Source organism: Acomys russatus, chromosome 18 (genome assembly GCF_903995435.1).
Source record: "Acomys russatus chromosome 18, mAcoRus1.1, whole genome shotgun sequence".
NCBI classification, from domain to species: Eukaryota; Metazoa; Chordata; class Mammalia; order Rodentia; family Muridae; genus Acomys; species Acomys russatus.
The window spans coordinates 40693758-40701833 of NC_067154.1; the positions used below are offsets into that span (position 1 = coordinate 40693758).

General features: G+C 38.9%; 1 non-coding gene across 1 annotated transcript; it reads right to left on the reverse strand.

Annotated features, from left to right (window-relative positions):
- Positions 1-6428: 6428 nt before the first annotated feature.
- On the reverse strand, positions 6429-6612 carry LOC127202414 (U2 spliceosomal RNA). The gene has a single exon (XR_007832297.1). It is a non-coding gene; the product is annotated as a U2 spliceosomal RNA (small nuclear RNA).
- Between the last annotated feature and the right edge of the window lie 1464 nt (positions 6613-8076).

Consider the following 8076-nt stretch of genomic DNA (forward strand, 5'->3'; position numbering starts at 1 on the left):
ATCAAATCACCATCAATATGGAGGGCTGGGCTCCTACAATCTCTTTTCTTCCTCTCTTCACAAATGTGTTTCTTTTATTTACTTTTTTTGTGTAGCCAGAGAACATTTCATATAATACTCCAGAGATTAATTATCATGAATTAGCCCAATTCTGTATATACTGCTGTGTTTATTATTATTATTATTATTATTATTATAGAGTTAAATGTTCGCTTAGTTACAAATGTATAAACTCTCACCAGAATTTTGTATGTGACTTACCAGCAAGATGGGTATACTGATAATTAGGTCCTCATGGGTACTTACAGGAAATTGTAATTATATCTCCATGCCCAAAGAAGTTAAGGGTCAATGATTTGTTGATTTGAGAGGGAACCAGTGTCCTGACTGATCAGTTTGAAGAACAGTATTAATGTTTGTGCGTTTAGTGCCTAACATGGCTACTCATATCAGTCAAAGAGATTCTCAGCAATTGCTTTTGAGTCAATTAGTTCCCATTCAAAGTATCTTTTGGGGGGTCTATAATTTCTAACCAAGGGTGGTCATATACCTACATATTTCTTTAAATACAATAGAGTATAGGACATACTCTATTAGGCACAACTAAATTATTTCTTGGCATTTGTAAGCCACTTGGGAGGTCTTGTTGTTTGTTCTGTTGTTGCTGCTATTTGTCTTAAAAACGCTATGGGAAAGAGGACCTTATGAATATACTGGTGAAAAACCCAAGTAAAAGGAAATATAAATCTTTCCAAAATTTCAGTTGAGTTTCAAACAAATAGGAATTAGGGAAAATGACCTATTATATCATATAGTGCAAATCTATCTTTTCTAACATGAACAAATGAAATGAGCAGAAAAACAAAACAAAACAAAACAAAACAAAACACTGGACTGGCTTCCAGGAGAGTCTGTGTTTACACAGTTCACTCAGTCAGTCAACTGCTCTGAGCTCTCTACTAGGCACCTAACATAGTAACTTAGAAGTAAAGTCCACTGGGGCATTCTATGGTACACTGTCAACTGCTGGGGTCACCAACTACCCAGAAGCACACACAATGTTCTTTTAAGTTGATATTGCAACAAAAAAAATCCTAGGAATTAGAAAAAGCATTATCTTTCATGCTCCAGTTTAGGGACTTAAAAAAAAAAATCAAAAATTATATACACAGGGTTTGCGGTGATGATGTCAGATCTATAAAAGCTCAACCCAAGCAGGATTCAGTCACAAAGCCTGTCAATTTGTTTGATTCCCTTCTAAAGTATTTACTAAAATGTTTTTGCATATGCACGGAGAAAAGCGAATAGGTGAGGTATTCGTAGAGAGGGCATTTATAGCCGCCAAAAGCGTTCATCTGACCCTCTGAATAATACACATGCTCATTATAGCACAATCAAGAGATTAAACACAGACAGTATGAAATGGTGGATTCCAAAACCACCCTTGCCCATAATTATACCCAAGACCATTCCAGACCCTTGGTGCTCTTCTCCTCATCTTGCCATTATAGTCTTGAGCTCAGAGGTTAGTCACCACGGTCTAATCCTAGCTTTCTACTGAAACAGAAGGGGCAGGAGCAAGGCAGCAGACAAGGGACACAAAGAACAGTGGGCTTTGGTGTCAAGCCGGCCTTGCTGTGAATATTCACTTTCTTTCCAGCTGCGTCATGGCGAGTAAGGTTTTTGAAGTCTTCAGTCTTGAAATACCAATTTTATAGGTTTTTAAGAATATTAAGGAAATAAAACACACAAAGACCTAGAAAATTCGGGAAGCCCGTCTTAGCATGCATGCTAATCACAGCTCCGTCCCCTAGTTAAGATATCATTCATTTATCCAATCAGCTTTCACTGAGCCTGAGCGCTGCTGTGGTTTGGCTATGAAACCTCATCCATAGGCTCATGTATGTGAAGGCATACTCCCTAGTTGATGCTGCTGTTTCAAAAGGCTATAGAAATTGCTAGAAGTGGGTCACTGTGGGGCCGGGGCATGGCTAAGCCTTGAGGTTTTATAGCTCAGCCTCACTTCGTAGACATTCTTGCTTCTTGTGCATGGATGCAATGGACCAGCTGCCTCAAGCGCCTGCTACTGTGCTTTCCCTGCCTTGACAGACCTTGTGCTTTCAAACTGAAAGCCAAGACTCAAGCCTTTGTTTTTTAAATTGCCTCTTTCTTGCCCTGTAACAGCAACAAGAAAAGTAACTACTGTGGGTATATACCATAAGCCACACATGGGGCTCATCATTGTCAACTGCTCCACAGCCATTTACATGCTATACTAATGCAGACTTTGGCTTAGGCTGCTCAGACCTCAACACTACAAAAGGAGAACAGAAAGGGAGGAAAACGAACAGCCAGTGGACACTGTCCTCCTTTGTAATGCAAGAAAGTATTTTCGTTTTGTTTTCTCCCTTCCTCCTCTCCACTATAGGAATTTTTAAAACTTATTTTATTTTTTATACATATACTTTTATATTATTATATATATACAATAGATTACCTATGGCAAGAAGAACCATGACACAATCAGGAATTATATAAATGTTACATTCTTAGTGTTTTGGCTATTTGTATTTGACAGCCTTGAAGAAGACATCTTTCCTACCTTGGTGCACCTAAATTTCTGAATGTAAATCAGTCTCTATCACATATTGTCATGATCAACTTAGAACACCTATCTAGACCTAAAAACATCTTAACCTCTAAACAATTAAACTTCATTGTAAAACTAAGCTACCTGGTTTTCAACTTCCTCAGAGACTTGAGAAGGAGTAAACTTGATTATCTGAGTATGCCGGGAGTACAAGTTAGTAGCTTTCCAAATGAAAAGATGACAGAGACAGTTTTATACCTGAATGGTCACATCACCCAAAACTCTCTATAACATTAGAGCATCTTCTTCAGCCTTCTGGCCCAACATATCTGACAGACATATTTGTGAGGCAGGAACTATTGAGGACTTGCTTACCCTGTTTGACTGTTTACTCTGCCTGCATCCAAGCTTGCCCTTTTTAAAGGCAGAATTTTGTCTGTGGGAGAAATGAGGACCTTTTGTCCAGTGGCTAGCTTGCCACATTTGAAACCATCTTCATAAGGAGGTTCTTTGATGCTCATCATCTTCTTTGAGGTAGTTTGAGTGTCGCCAGGAGTTAACCTGTCTCATTGTCAATGAATCTTTAAAGTAATAAAAAAAAAAAACCTTTTTAAATGCCATATTCTGCATGTCTCTGAGATTTTTGAAGATCTTGTCTTTCTATAGAGTCATATCTATCTGCTGTACCTAAGATGTATATTTTTGTCATAAAAGTAGACTAGCAATTGACATAACCATGATTTAATCTACTAACATTTAATTTGTATAATTTATTTATCCTAAATAGCTTGGTAGCACTTTCAAAGCATTGGCAGTAAATCTTGTATTATAATTGAGTTATATGGGTACAATAACTCATATTAGACTATATATATATATATACACAATGTATATACATATAATGTGTGAAGAATAATCTTACACTTGAATTCTATACCACTGTATCTAGAACTTACTTTGCATCTGTATACAAAATTCTATATCAGTGAATTAAAAATATCTTGCGAGTGACAATTGTCCACTATAGGATTTTTAAAAAGAATAACATCTAGTTAAAATTAAAAAAAAAAAAAAAAATATATATATATATATATATATATATATATATATATATAACCCAACATAGACAGAAATTCAGCTTTTTCTGTTATATTCCCATTTATTTCCTTGAGACAAAGTCTCAAGTGAGCTCCTGGACCTGTCTGTCACTGACCCCAGTGCTGGGGTTACAGGTATGTATAGCCATGCTTTGATGTCTACATAGGTGCTGGAGTTGAGCAAAGGATGTCCTGCTTACACAGTGAACTATTGGCAAAGTCCAAAGTTTCTGTTTTAAGAGTTATGATCCAATGCTACCAGAAACTATAAACCGTATCAGCCAGTGCAACTTTACTGTGAGTTAACACACACAGTGTTCTCCATAATCCTTTTAATCAGTTTCTGAGATGAGAGCTTTCTTTAGAAAGAGCAGGGTTCACTGCTCTAGAATCTCAGTGTGGTAGGCAGGGTAATAACCTCCACAGATGCCTGTGCCACAATCCTTAGAACCTGTAAATAAGCTGCTTCACAGGGCAAAAGCAATTTTTTAGCCATGATTTTGAGAAGAAGGAGATTCTCCTAAACTGTACAGTTGGACTCTAAGGTTACTTGGATCCTTAAAAATGCAAACGATGTCTCAACTCTGATCAGTAAAAGAAAAGCAGCTGGGTAGGGGCAAGGAGGTGCTACGTCACTGGATTTGACGTAGGCTGTGAGCCAAAGGATGTGTCAGTTTCCAGAAGCCAGGAAGGACAAGAAAATGGATGCTCCTTGAAATTTTAAAAGGGATGTAATTATGGAAACACCTTGATTTTATGCCATCAAGTCATCATTTAAATAGATAGTTAGATAGATAGATAGATAGATAGATAGATAGATAGATAGATATTGGTTGGAGAAGAAATAGAAAACTCAGGCACCAGAAGACAAGGAAGTAAGGACATTAGGAACGAAAGGAGAAGAGTTAATGGAGCGAAGATGGAAGATGACCTCTTCAATGCGCTTGATCAGTCCAGAGACTCCACAGCATGAACATCATGATGCTGTCAGTGGTCAATAGCGAGGGCGCAACACTATGAATTATGCATGCATGTTTGGGCACTTAAAAAGACAAAACACAAAGGCTGGGTTTTCTGCTCTGGGCATTTCTTCTCTAACTCTGTTATTATGACCTTGATGTTTATCATAATCCTATTACTTCTTTTGCATAGGAGATCATCATCAGGTGTCATTCTTCTTCATTGTTGATTCCACCTCCGACTATCAGTTCCTCCATTCTACATTAGATCATGAGGTCCAAGGACAAGGACCTATGGACTGCCGTACATCACTGCATCCCTGACCTCACTTACTAGAGAATGAACAGGGGCTTTTCCTACATGTCTGCTCAGCCTGTCATCTACTGGAGACTCTCCTCTCCTCCTAGCCATGTGCCTGCAGGTGCTACAGGTAACACAAAGGTGCTTTGAAGCAAGAAGGGTATTCTCTAGTCTTTTTAAATCAGGGAACTGATTTTTTTTTTTTTTTTTTTGTATTAGCTAAATGATTTACTAAAGTCCATTTTGCTTTGTTCATTGGGGTAGTCTTACTTTTCAGATATGTGGACCAGAGAGACTTAACTTTGAACAAGATTATGGAACAAGTTTGAGAGTCAAAACATTGAAATAGTCACCATAGAAGAATAAGAAAAATATTTGGCTTTATTCAATGAATCTGCTTGATATACAAAGTCCAGAAAAAACCACAAGGAAATTGATCATAAGGGGAGCCAAAGTACGTAGATTGGACCAGCCAAAGGTCATTTATAAAAAGAAAGGGTGGAGGTGGACTAAACGCTGGGATTAATGAATTTAAGTTGAAAAGTTTTGGGGTTTGGATTTTTTCCCCCTTTGTTTTCCTTAAGTACCTTCTTTCCCCAGCAGGCTCATCTAAAGGTGGGTGGAATCTTGACAAATCCTGTTGGGTTTCATGTTTTTCAATATCACTCTTTCTCTCCTCCCATGACATATCTTTACACTGATGAAATCAGACAAAAAGATTTATGAGGCTCAGTTCTTATGAGTGCCAGCTGGTCAAGGGCATTCATCTGCTCCCTCCTCAGTTTACCTGAAGGATGACGGCTGCCCCTCCTAGAATGAAGGAGGAAGCCCCTGTTAGGCCATTAAAACATGCCCATGACAGTCAGATTGTACACATGAGAACTGTGTTTACTGCCTTTTCCTTGTCCATCCTTTTCCCTCCATTTCTGTCTTACGACTGGTGTCTCCTATTTGCCCTCAGACTGTGGATCTGATATCTCCTTTAATTCAGTACTTGGCCTGTATCTCTGCTAATACCCAGAGGCAGGCCAGGACTTCCGGAACTGTTCCTCCCCTTGCTTCCTAGACAGGACTTGATATTCATTTCTGGCTTCCCAGACAAGGACCTGCCTGTTCCAAGTTTCAGTCTCATTTACTCAGCATGTGACAGGCGGCATATGTTATAACATTTCTGCTTCCTATCTGTCTTAAACCTTCTGTGGAAATTAAGGGTGAAGTAGTCATCACTGAAAGTCCTTTTCCTTTCATTTTAAGAAGTTTTCTCCTTAAAAACAAAACATACCATGGCATTGGCCAAAGGCTGGTTAGAGAGTGAGGAGAGTTGTTGTTTAGTGGGGATAGAAGCCGAGAACCATGGAGTGACACTCACAATGCTGTGGATATACTTCACACTACTGACCTTTGTACCTAGCCATGATTGATTTGGTTTTTAAAAGGTATATTCTGCACCCTTTATTTACTTAGTCCTTTTCAGTCCCCTGAGGGTGTGTACCATTCCAGGAGAAATCACACTTCCAGACCGATGAGTGGAATGAACGAGCGCCATTCCGTCATTCTGCTCCAGAATCCAGTTAAGTTTTTGTCCTTGGACTGAGGACATATCACGCACTAAATTGATAAGAACAGATAATCTACTTGATCTCAGCCCAAAGGCCAAGAAGTCAAGTATGCATTTATTTTTTCCAATAGGTAACTTAAGACAATGTTTTTCTCCCGGGCCCTGCTCTTCACACCACTTCTGCTATTAAGCTGGTTGCTAAGCTTACAGGAACTTCTTGACTTTGTCTTTTTAGAAAGAAATGCTTCCAGCTGGGCGTGGTAGCGTACCCTTTAATCCCAGCACTTGGTAGAGTCAGGTGGGTCTTTGAGTTTGGTCTACAGTGTGAGTTCAAGGACAGCCAGAGCTCTACAGAGAAGCCCTGTCTCAAAAACCAAATTAAACCAAAAAGAAAGAAAGAAATACAACTGTTGCACCTGTCTTTGGGTTGCCGATAATCATGACTTCCTACCTCATGCGTCTCATCCAGCCCTTTGGAGGTTCATATTCCCTGAGTAATTGCTGAACACCAACTAAACACAGCTAAACACTGGCCGGTCTCCAAAGATGAATCATACACAAGCCATTTCTTACTGAAGTTTATATTTATAAACAATAACAACAGATCTGCCATTTACCAATCTTTCTTGTTAGGAAGTGTACTATTATATACATATTACCTATTTCCTTGGCTTCAAAATTGGATAATGCAAGTCATTTTTCTCTAGTCCTTAGCAATGACATACACCAATTTGGAAGGCAAGCTTGGGATTAAGTGCCATTAGAAATGGGATTGGTGTTTGCTAAGGCCTCTGTGTCAAGCAGAGTGCTGAGGAATGCTACACAGGACAGCCTGTCTACATTTTAAAGATAAGAAAATTGAGGAACAGCCAGGCTTGAAGAATTTACAGAGAAAACTTAGCTAATAAAAGACACAGAGACCGTATTCGAAACTGAGGTCTGGTGGACTCAAGGCTGTGTGAATCTTTCTGCCACCCAACACAGCTGTGCTACACAGCTGTAACATAACTTAAAACAGATTCAGCATGGTAAGCCCTCTGAATGTTAACAGTGTTGGAGAAAAGGAGGGGTTTATATCTGCCTGGAGCTGGCCAGGTATGAAAAGAAATAAAAGAAAAGGGGACAATACAAGCAAAGTTCACAGAATATGCTTTTGTGTGTGATTAGTGAGGATTGGGTTAACTGGAATCTCTCAAGCAAGAAGCAGAGAAACGTGGATGAACTTTGAAGACCTGCAATCCATGAAACAAGCCAGATATATGATGACACATATTTCATGGTTTCATTTAAATGAGATCCTCAGAATAGGCAAATGTGCAGAGACAGAAAAGAGAACCGAGGTTGCCAAAGGCAGGCCAAAGTTCTGTAAATTGATAATGGTAATGGTGATGGTGATGGTGATTGTCATGGTGATGGTGATGGTGATTGTCATGGTGATGGTGATGGTGATGGTAATGCTAATGGTAATGGTGATGATGGCAAAAATGTCATGAGTGACCTACTGCCACTGAATAGTACACTTAAAAGTGGAGGGAATGGTAAATTTTATGTTAGGAATATTCTATGATGAT